The following is a 12,536-nucleotide window of genomic DNA, read 5'->3' as shown; positions in this document are numbered from 1 at the left end:
GAAATAACCATACTGTATGAAAAAAAGGCTTTTGCCTAACAGACTGGTGTCTCCATTTATACAGTATATATTAAGAATGCTTAATTTCTTTCTCCTTTGTTGAAATAAATAATCATCAATAGAAGTTTTAATATTTTTGTCTTTGTCTGCTTTGGATGCTATAATAAATTACCAGAAACTAGATGCCTTAACTAACAAATAATGATTTCTTATAGCTCTAGAGTCAAGATCGGGGTCAGTATTGTTCAAGTTCATGGGGACGCCCCTCTTCCAGGTTGCTAACAGCTGCTTTCCCTTTGTATCCTCACATGGCACACAGAGAGCAGAAGAAAGCTCTCCCATTACTCTTGTAAAGGCACTAATGCCCTTCATGAAGGCTTTACCCTCATCTAATGACCTCATCTCATCCTTCTTACCTCCCAAAGCTCCCACCTCCTGATATAATCACACTATGGTTGAGGTTTCAACATGTGGACTTTAGGGCAACACAAACATTCAGTCCACAACATTTTTTCTTCCCTTCATGCAGTAGATCACTCACCAGGGTAGACTTACACCACTTTGAAGACTACTGATAATAGGATTCAAACTCCACAATGTAATGTATAAGAAATTTAACAACTGGCTACAGAACACCTTCCTGGCCCCATGGTTCATTCCTCCATGGTTGCTCCCTCTACCCAGAGCACAGTACTTGGTGTGTCTTGGTTGACCCCATGTGGCTTTCTGCCTCTGTACATATGTCCATGTCATGGTTGTATCTGGAATCTCCTTACCCTTCCTCTCCCAAGTCCATTTTTCCCTGTCTTTCAAGACTTCACTGAAAGATTACTTACTTTGTCAACTCTTCTTCATCCTTCTCCCACTGTCTTCAACCCCAGCCACCACCCAGGAAAAAGTTACTACCTCCCTCTGCGATGACTCCCTTGTTCCTGTTACATGAGATATGTACAAAAAGCCTCCCATGCTAGTTGGTTAGTTATTTTTTTAAATGACTTTCTCTTCCATTAGATTTTATTCTCTCTGAAATAGATGTCTTATTCAGCTTTGTGTACTAAAGGCTTAGGATGATTTGACACATTGTAGGTGTTTTGTGAAGACTGCATGAATGAATAAAATGAATGAATATGACTAATTAAATTTCTCTTCAAATATACTGGGCTTCCCCAGGAAGCAGAATGTTTTCTTTCTCTGGTCCAGGCAGAGACTCATAGAATGAATTCAGACAGAGACTAGATGTGTGGTCTAGATATGCTTTAACACACCTGAGCGAAGTGTGTGCACCAACAAGTTGCTTCCACCTTCAAAATACCATGTCATCCTCCCTTACCCCAGTAGGACACCTTCAGTGTCTGCAGAAACTATTGAGGTCTTATACATTTGCAGCTTAATTTTGCCAAACACTAAATATGCTAAAAGCACTTCTGTCCCTTAATTCTATTGTTCACTGCAGTGGTTTTGAAATAGGTCCACAGATTCTGCAAAGACGGAGCCCAATTCTCCTCTCCCTGAATATGGGCTGGACTTTTGGACTCACTTCTAAGAAATGAAAACAGGTAGAGGGGGATGGGGTAAGACTTCAGAATCTGAATTTTAGATTACAAAAGGCACTATGGCTTTTGCCTCATTTGCTTGCATTCTCTTGGATTATTTGCTCTGGGGAAGTTAGCTGCCCTGTCAGGACATTCCAGTGCCTTACAGAGATGTAGTGTGAAACTTCAGAATCCTGCCAACAGCCATGCAAAGAACTATCTTGGAAACAGATCCTCCAGCCACGGTCAAGCCTTCAGATGACTGCAGCCCTAGAATGTCTTGACTGAAACTTGATGAGAAACCCTGAGCTAAAGCTGTACCTCAGAAACTCTGTGAGATAAGTGTTTGTTTGCTGCTTTAAGCCGATAAACTTGGGAGGCAACTTTTTTTACAACAAAATATAACAAATACATGCATTGAGATTTTTTGAACAACTCCCAGAATATTATAAGTAGGCTCTCCTTCCTCTCTACAATCCTCTGGAAAACATACTATTGAGCAGGGGAAAGAAAAGAATATTTTCCAAGACAGAAAGTAAATTTATGGAATTCATTAACCCATGAGGTGTAATAGTGTGAACATATTCCTGCATTCAAGAAGGGCTTAGCTCTATTTATGAATGATACTCTTGTATTTGTTTACTCCTGAGTTACTTGAGAGCCCCTATTCTGTGTCAGTCATTGTGCCTGATGATGCTAGAATCCTCCTTGGTTATTAAGGAAAATGATTTTTGCTCGGAGGAGGCCATCTGTAGTCCTCTGAACTTGATGTGATGGCAGACATCCACACCCTCCTTCAAACCCCACCAGAATGGCCCTCTGGGGGAGGAACTGGGATGTGAAGTACGGAACTCGGAGAGGATTAATTATGCCCTCCTAGTTAAGGTTTTTGAGCTGATCACTCACTGATTTCTTTTTTTTTTTTCTAATGATAAACCCATCATTTTTATCTCTGCAGCATCAAGTGGGGCTCTTTTCATTTTCAGAGATGAAGTGTGCCCTCTCCACAGAGAGCTACAGACATGAAAAGGAAAGGTGCGTATCATAGAAAATCAGTAGAGTTGAAAACCTAGAGTTTCATCATGTTTTCCCAGCCAGAAATTTTCAGACACTTTAACAGGAAACTTGTGGCACAGATGGAAAATGAATTTCATCTAAGTTAAGCAAAGTAAATGAGAAAAAAAAAAAAAAACTTCAAAGATCAAAAAGCTGTGTAAGAGATACTCAAAGGACCCAGATTATATAAATGCTTATAAGCTCTGGGTGTTTTCATACAGTGCTATTAAGGAACCTGTAATTAAGGTGTTGGAGGTTTTCTTAAACACACACACACACACACACACAGAAAAATCAATCCCCTCTTATAAAAACCAATGGTAGGTGTGAGGAGCAGTTTCCTTGCCCCAGGAAGGAACCGTGCTTCACGTGGAAATGCAACCCCCCTCAAATGAAGTCAGTGCAACCTGTGGAAAGATATAATTTGCTGTACCACCGAGAGCTCAAAGGCAGCAACAACTCCCTGGGAGCCCGCCACCTCTCCTACAAACTTCATCCAAAGATGTATGAGAAACCCTGCCACTGAGCTGAGGAAATGTGTTTTTTTATCCAGAGCTGTGGAGGATATCTGTGTGACACTTCTGTCACCATTCAAGGGGGTACGTGTGCACGCGGCCTTCCTGCAACCTTTCTGGAGTGAAGCTGCCATGCCTCACCTGGGCAGGGTCTCAGGCAGGGCACTAATGCAAACTTGATGTTTTTTAGCACAGCCAGGGCCAAACTGCCACTGCTCTTTTCCCAGTGCTGACTCATGATTAAAGTGTGTGGCTAATTTAGACCTGCTGTCTTCAGAAAAAGCAGTTCAGACCATGATAAACGTTTATAACTCGGACTCAAACAAAATCGTGTCATATGGGGAGAATCAGAATCCCCTATCATTTCTTTAGGAAATGACTCTCAGAGTGTGGCCCCTGACCCCTAACAGCATCTGGAACTCGATACAAATGAAAATTCTAGACCTCCTGAAGCAAAACTCTGGGAATGAGCCCAGCATTCTGTGTTTTCACCAGCCTTCCAGGATTCTCATGTACGTTGAAGTGTGAGAACCGCTGCCTTAGAAGTATGAGTCATGATCCCGTTCTGTGGCTATTTACAGAATAATACAAGGAGGAGAACCTACTCAGTTGTTTCCTAAGGTTATAAAGTAATTTGATTTTCACACTTTCAGGGGAGAACTTATGGCTTCTTGTCTTCCCTAACTAGCTTCAGGAGCCATGGTGAAAAGCTGAGGGTATTGCTCCTGACTTGTTAGGCTGACAGCTCCTGTGATGTTTGTGAGACCTGGGTCAGTTCATTGCAAACCTTCTACAGACGCCTTATGAGTCTAGTGGATCACATTTCACATTGGAGTAATGCTTACCTAGAGGTGAGGGACAATCAGGCAGAGCTGCTGGCATGTGGAGATTGTGTCACTGTGTTTTGATGTGAAAGTCACTCCCTAATATGGCAAAGGGAACCACACAAAGGAAAATTCTGTCCAGCAACGAGGAGTCCCTTCCAGGCATCACAGAACGACACTGATTTCGGGGTAGAGACAGGAAGAGGATCACGATATCACAACATCATTCCTTCCTGTCACTCAAATGTCACTTAGAAAATGTGGCCTTCCTTCAGAATTAAAAAGGAGGAGGACCCACACCTTCCACTTATATAAAAATAGCCTCTCAGTTCAAGGCTCTCACAGCTATGAAGCTAATGCTAGTACAGGCTTCTTGACTTACAACTTCTAAGAGCTAAATAACAGCCTGTGTACAATCGTGATAAGCAACAGGAAGTAAAAATGCCAGCACACACAAAAACTGCAAATCAAATATGTCATTGTTCTCTTTGACATGTTTATTCTGTTCCACAGAGGTCATAGGCCCAGGAAACTGACCTGTAAGTTCTTGAATCATAACCATCCAGTGACACAGCTCTGAAGGTGAGACTGTTTTTTTCCTCCCAATGTTTAGGAAAAGGGATTTCTATAATCATGTTTCTTCTATAATGGTAGTCAGAAATGACTAAAAACATGGTTTGGAGATCTTTTCAGATTCCATAGAATGTAATACATAACTATCATGCTGGTTTCTAATGGGTTATTTTTCTAAAAGAAGATTCCAGAATGTCTTATAGTGGTACTTCCTAGGAAAACATAGGAAGATTTGTTCCTCCCTAAAGGTAAGGGAGCAGTAGAGGACTCCAGACTAGAAGAGAAACACCCAGGGACACTCTCCAGCCCTGGTTCTACAAAAAGGTTCAAAGAGATCATCATCTTATGATTCCTAGAACAGACCTGGAAGAAAAAAATAATATTTAAAACTCCTGGTTTGACTTTTCTCAATAACATTATGATTTTTATAAATGCTGTCACCATGATGCCCCAAACTGCATCAGGAAATCCTCTATTTCAGCCCCCATGTCTACACTGATAGATGTCAAGCAGTTTCAAAAAGCATCTCAATTTCTGTCCTGTTTTCATACAGTGGGTAACATTACTATTTGATTAATGCAATAGTAATTCTCAGCAACCTCCCCATCCCTTATAGTCATCCACCTTCCATCATAGGTGAAAAAGTGAGATGACTTGCCTTTCTAGATTCCCTTTCTGCCAAGAGTGAGTAATCACATGACCCAGATCCAGCTAGTGAGCCAAAAAGAGGCTTTTGGAAAAGCTTGTAGAATAAAGATAAAAAGCCTTTGGTTCTGCCCATTCCTTCTGGCTTACAATGCTGGTGTCAGAACATTATGTCCCAGCTCTGGTGGCAATCATATGACCATGAGGAGGCAACATGAGAATAAAAGCAATTTCAGTGAGAATAGTCAAGGAACAGGATGGAAAAGGACCTGAATCTCTAGAGATGTCACTGAGTCACAGGATTACCCCTGGAACTACCTACCTTGAGCTCACTGAGGCGTAAAATAATCGGATGCGTCCACTGATTAAGATGTCATCAAGTGGATTAGCTATTCTTGGCAACCCAAGTCATTGCTATTTCAAAAAATACACCATGGATCAAAAATTGTGTTTTAGTTTTAGAAAGATAGCTATGGGTTTAGAAAGATAGTTGTGTACATGGCTAATCAATAAGTTATATCAAATATTTAACCTCATTTTTTATATACATATAGGTATTTTTTTAAATTTTGGGATACAATTTCTTCTAATAGATCAAAATACACCCTTAATCTAGTGCATGGCTTTGTTCTAGTCTCCAGCCTGATCACATTCTCTCTTCTTCTTTTTTTTTTTTCTTTTTCCAACCAACTTCTTATCTATTTCTTTTTAAGAATCTTTTTAATTTTCATCTTTATAGTCATATTACATCCCTTCATCATGTTTATCCTTACTTTTATATATGTATAAGTTTTCTTTCTTTAAAATTTGGGGAGGTAGTTTCTTCTAAGAGACCAGAATACACCCAAAATCAAGTGGTGGCTGTGTTCTCAACAGTCTAATATATATATATATATATATTTTTTTTTTATCTTTTTATTTTTCCCCCTTTCTTCTCCCACTGGTTTTGGATCTCCTCTGATTTGTTTAGTGTATATTTTTCTGGGGTCTTTGCCACCCTTTTAGTATTTTGTTCGCTCATTCATCTGTTTTTATCTGGATAAAATGAAAAGGCAGAAAAACTCACCACAAAAAAAAAAAAAAAAAAAGAAGAACAAGAGGCAGTACTGATGGTTACGGACCTAATCAATATAGACATTAGTAATATCTCAAAACGAGTTCAGAATGACAATTATCAAGGTGCTAGCTGGGCTCAAAAAAGCATGGAAGATATTGGAGAATCCTTTTCTGAAGAAATAAAACCCCTTTCTGGAGAAATAAAAGAACTAAAATCTAACCAAGTTGAAATCAAAAAAGTGATTAATGAGGTACAATCCAAAAGGGAGGTTCTTACTGCTAGGATGAATGAAGCAGAAGAGAGAATTAGTGATATAGAAGACCAAATGACAGAGAATAAAGAAGCTGAGCAAAAGAGAGACAAAGAACTACTGCATGATGAGGGGAGAATTCCAGAGATAAGTAATACCATAAGATGAAACAATATTAGAATAATTGGGATCCCAGAAGAAGAAGAAAGAGAGAGAAGGGCAGAAGGCATATTGGAGCAAATTATAGTAGAGAATTTCCCTAATATGGCAAAGGGAACAATCATCAAAACCCAGGAGACACAGAGAACCCCCCTCAAAATCAATAAAAATAGGTCCATACCCTGTTATCTAATAGTAAAACTTACAAGTCTTAATGACAAAGAGAAAATTCTGAAAGCAGCTCAGGAAAACAGGTCTATAACATACAATGGTAAAAATATTAGATTGGCAACAGACCTATCCACAAAAGCCCTGACAGGCCAGAAAGGAATGGCATTATATATTCAGACTACTAAACAAGAAAAATATGCCGCCAAGAATGCTATATCTAGCTAGGCTGTCATTGAAAATAGAAGGAGAGATAAAAAGCTTCCAGGACAAACAAAAATTAAAAGAATTTGCAAATACCAAACCAGCCCTACAGGAAACATTGAAAGGGGTCCTCTAAGCAAAGAGAGAGCCTAAAAGTAACAGACCAGAAAGGAAAAGAGACAATATATATAATAACAGTCACCTTACAGGCAATACAATGGCACTAAATTAATACCTTTCGATAGTTACTGTGAATGTAAATGGGCTAAATGCCCCAATCAAAAGACACAGGGTATCAGAATGGATCAAAAAAACAAGACCCATCGATATGCTATCTACAAGAAACTCATTTTAGACCCAAAGACACCTCCATATTTAAAGTAAGGGGGTGGAAAACAATTTACCATGCCAATGGACATCAAAAGAAAGCTGGGGTGGCAATCCCTATATCAGATAAATTAGATTTTAAGCCAAAGACTATAATAAGAGATGAGGAAGAACACTATATTATACTTAAATGGTCTGTTCAACAAGAAGATCTAACAATTTTAAATATCTATGCCCTTAACATGGGAGCCTCCAATTCTATAAACAAATTAATAACAAAATTAAAGAAACACATTGACAATAATGCAATAATAGTAGGGGACCTTAACACCCCTCCACTGAAATGGAGAGATCATCTAAGCAAAAGATCAACAAGGAAATAAAGCCTTTAAGTGACACACTGGACCAGATGGATATCACAGATATATTCAGAACATTCCATCCCAAAGCAACAGAATACACATTCTTCTCTAGTGCACGTGGAACATTCTCCAGAATAAATCACATCCTGGGTCACAAATCAGGTCTCAACTGGTACCAAAAGATGGGGATCATTTCGAGTATCTTCAGACCACATTCCCTGTGTATTTTCAGACCACAGTGCTCTGAAACTAGAACTCAATCATAAGAGGAAAGTTGGGAAGAACTGAAATATGTAGAGACTAAAGAGCATCCTACTAAAGAATGCATGAATCAACCAGGAAATTAAAGAAGAATGTTAGGGGCACCTGGGTCGCCCAGTTGGTTAATTGACTGCCTTCAGCTCAGGTCATGGTCCCGGAGTTCTGGGATTGAGTCCCGCATGGGGCTCTCAGCTCTGTGGGGAGTCCAATTCTCCCTCTGACCTTCCCCCCTTTCATGCTGTCTCTCTCACTTTGTCTCTCTCAAATAAATAAATTTTTAAAATCTTTAAAAAAAAATAAAGAAGAATTTTAAAAATTCATGGAAACAAATGAAAATGAAAACACAACTGTTCAAAATCTTTAGGACATAACAAAGGTGGTCCTGAGAGGAAAGTATATAGCCACACAAGCCTTTCTCAAGAAACAAGAAAGGTCTCAAGTACACAACCTAATCCTACACCTAAAGGAGCTGGAGAAAGAACAGCAAAGAAAGCCTAAACACAGCAGGAGAAGAGAAATAATAAAGATTATATCAGAAATCAATGAAATAGAAACCAAAAGAACAGTAGAACAAACAAATGAAACTAGGAGCTAGTTCTTTGAAGGAATTAATAAAATTGATAAACCCCTGGCCAGACTTATCAAAAAGAAAAGAGAAAGAAACCAAACTAATAAAATCATGAATGAAGGAAGAGAGATCCCAACCAACACCACAGAAATACAAACAATGATAGGAACATATTATGAGCGGAAAGGATGCTGTATTTTGTCAGATGCTATTTCTGCATCAGTTGAGAGGATCATGTGTTTCTTGTCTTTTCTTTTATTAATGTACCCTATCACATTATTAATTTCTGAGTTTTGATCCACCCTTGCATTCCAGGAATAAATCCCACCTGGTTGTGGTGGATAAACCTCCTAATGTACCGTTGGACTCTATTGGTTAGGATCTTGTTGAATATTTTGGCATCCATGTTCATCAGGGATATTGGTCTATGATTCTCCTTTCAGATGGGTCTTTGTCTGGTTTGGGGGTCAGAGTAATGCTGGCCTCATAAAATGAGTTTGTAAGTTTTCATTCTATTTCTATTTTTTGAAACAGCTTCAGTAGAATGGGTATTGTTTCTTCTTTAAATGTTTGGTAGAATTCTGCTGGAAAGCTGTCTGGCCCTGGGGTCTTGTTTGTTGGGAGGTTTTTGATGACTGCTTCAATTTCCTTGCTGGTTATGGGTCTGTTCAGGTTTTCTATTTCTTTCTGTTTCAGTTTTGGTAGTTTATATGTCTCTAGGAATCCATCCATTTCTTCCAGATCACTGAATTTGTTGGCATATGGTTGCTGGTAATAATTTCTAATTATTGTTTCTATTTTCCTCCTCATGTAAAACATTTTTCTCCTACATTCTTTGAGAACTGGGCTTGTTCCACTCATGAAACTCTTTAAAAGATCATTTAGTATCAGTATTTGTATGTAAGAAAGGTGTGTACATAATCATTGGCAACATAATGAATACAGAGTCAAAAGTTCACTGCTTTACATTCCTTGTTCCTTTTCACAATTGGAGCCCCCGAGGCCAAGGACTCTGAACCTGAGATAGGAGGTCTGAACACTGAGGTGCCAACAGCTGAAGTGCCCAGTGCTTGATGAGGAACTTACACTCCTGTTATAAAAAGGGTACATTTGTAATCATTACTCTGTAAGGGTTTTTATTTTTTTTTATTATTTTTTAAAGATTTTATTTATTTATTTGATGGAGAGGGAGATCACAAGTAGGCAGAGAGGCAGGCAGAGAGAGAGAGGGAAGCAGGCTCCCTACTGATCAGTGAGCCCACAGGGCTCGATCCCAGGACCCCGAGATCATGACCTGAGCTGAAGGCTGAGGCTTAACCCAATGAGCCATCCAGGTGCCCCTGTTAGGGTTTTTATAACAAAAACTATATTTAAGTAAAGAGTGATGAAACCTTTAATTAAAATTACAAAATAACACGCTAGTGGGCAACTAAGGTAAAAAGTTGGGAATGAAATATTTTACAATATTGAGTCATTTTCTCACCATTTAAAATGATAGGGTATAGAATAAGTCCTTGAATAAGATTATGAGTAGAAATTTGCCATGTCAGAAATTCTGTAAAACTCTTAGTGCACTAAGGACATTTCACAGATGTTAATTGTTATTATCACTTATAAAAACACGAGTGATGCGATTATTAGACATACTGTCCAATCTAAATCCTAGTTAAAAAAAAAAACGAATGTAAAAACAATCTATTGGGAAAGTACCTTAAAATTATATTATCTGCTAAGCTAGTCTAGAAGGCTTAATTAATGCTTAACTATATACTTATTCATATTTATCATTTAATAATAATTGGACTTAAATAAGATAAAGCTCAAAATATCTTTTGTCTCATTTCTTTATAAACCATTGGTGTGATTTTAGGTAGGGAAACCTAAGAAAGGAATTAAAAAAAAACAACACCTTCAACTCAAACACTCTGGTACTTTTTAAAAACCACCTCTCCCTTGTTCTGACTGCCTAAAAATAAAAATGATTTAGAAGCAAGAAGGTTTGAAACAATCTTTAAGTCAAGTAGTATATAAAAGAAATTATAGGGGGTAACATGTTCTATGCTATGTGGGAACAAGTGTATAAAAATGTCAAAATAATAGCAATAAAAAGACTATAAACTTCATCCGCATGTCCAGTCAGGAAATGAAAGATCTTTGTACAGCCTGTGCTTTGAAAAAGTTAAAGTGCCTTCTGTGTTAAAGACATTGTAGGAGCTGGTCATTATTACATCTCAGAAAGGATAAGGGGAGAAATACAGATGACATTAAAGTGGTTGTTTTAGAACTTTCTTTCTTTTCCTTTGTACTTGGGCTTTCATGGGGAAAATAAAAGGCAGACGGGTTTTTGCTCTTGTGTATTTGGGTGTGGGAAAACTCTGGGCAAAAGGCCAGTGGACTTACACATCCTCCTTCGTTATGTTTCTTGTACCTTTCCTTCTCTTTGCCGCTGTGCCCCTCCCTCTGCATGATTCCAAGGCAGAGGGCCGCTCCGTGTACACCCCACCTGTACCGCCCCCCAGCCAGAAGCATCCCTATGTCCTCATCTTCTCTCTCCATGTCCTTCCCTTCCAGCATTTACCTTCCCTGAACTCCATTCTCAAGAGTCTTGCTAGATAACTTGCTGACTGGATAACAATATACATGAAAATGTTTCTCACTGATAAATGCCCGACCTAGAAGACATCTCTTTTGAATGCTTCATGCCATCAAGAAAACAGCATAGACATTTCTGGCAAAGGTGCTGAGAGAGGAAAACTCTGTGTGCCTTTGGGATTTTTCCTGTTGAACATTTTTATCCATATTCCTAAACTCTCTCTAAATCAAGCAAGACTTCATGTTCCTAAGCTTAGTCTCACTTCCTGATTCCAACAGGAAAGCCCACAAAACACTAGGTTTTATATGCGAAGATCTCCCTACCTTAAAGACACCTTCATTTATAGTCCATGTATATATACATACCTATATATATATATATATCATTTATACATAAATAATATATGCATTAACTACAAGTTTAATAAATTGAGTCTTTGGGCTTCGGTAGGAATTTTATCCATGTGATGGTATTTATTTTCTACTGCAGCATAGCAGAGTGACTTTAAAGCAATAGCCACTTACTAGCCCCTAGTCCTATAGGTTAGAAGTCTGGGCAGGCTTAGCTGAGCTCTCTGCTTAGGTTCTCACAGGGCTGAAATCAAGGTGTCAGTCCAGTCTTGGCTTTTTTTTTTTTTTTTTTTTTTTTTTTGGAGCCTCTGGGGATGAATCGCTTCTAAAGCCATTGAGATAGTTGTCTGAATTTAGTTTCCTCTGGTTATAGGATTGGGCTTTCTACTTCCTTGGTGGCTGTCACACAGGAGAGTGTCACACACTCTCAACTTCTTAGAGGTCACTCTCAGGTCCTTGTGATGAGGATCCTTCCTTCTTGACAACAGCTTCCTTCATGTTCATTTCCTAGCTTCTAAGATCCCTGATTACTTCTGTCAGCCACCAGAGAAAAATCCCTTCTTTCATGGGGCTAATGTGATTAGGTTGGCTCATTTGGATAACCTTCTTATCTTAAGGTCAACTGATTAGTGACCGTAGTTACATCTGGAATATCCTTCTTGCTACAGAAGTTAGCATAACAACACAAGTAATACGGAGGCAAAGTTCATTGGGACCATCTTAGAATTCTGCCAACCACAGTGATCTACTAGAAATGTGTAATGTAATGCTTTAACAGTCATCTTTGTTTTGGCCCCTTTTTATAGGTGATTTAGGTACATGTCTTAGCTCTCTCCAACAAAAGGGTAACTCCTTAGGGCAGAGAAGTTCGTTTTTTCTCAGTAAATTACACTGGAAGAGAGGTAGCTGAAACAAACAAAGAGTAAAATGTAAGGAGGGTGCTGAATTTTTTTATACCTAGTCAGATAGCAAAGAGGTAAGTTGCAATTGAGGAAGGAGATTTAGAATTTTGTCCATGGAAATTAAATAATAAAAAGTTGAAAATGTGGGTGAGGATGAAACTTGAAAGACAAACCAAAGACCACATATAAT

The sequence above is a fragment of the Mustela nivalis genome (genome assembly GCF_964662115.1).
Source record: "Mustela nivalis genome assembly, chromosome: 1".
In the NCBI taxonomy this organism is placed as follows: domain Eukaryota; kingdom Metazoa; phylum Chordata; class Mammalia; order Carnivora; family Mustelidae; genus Mustela; species Mustela nivalis.
The sequence above is the reverse complement of the archived record's forward strand: the minus strand, read 5'-3'. Positions refer to the sequence as shown.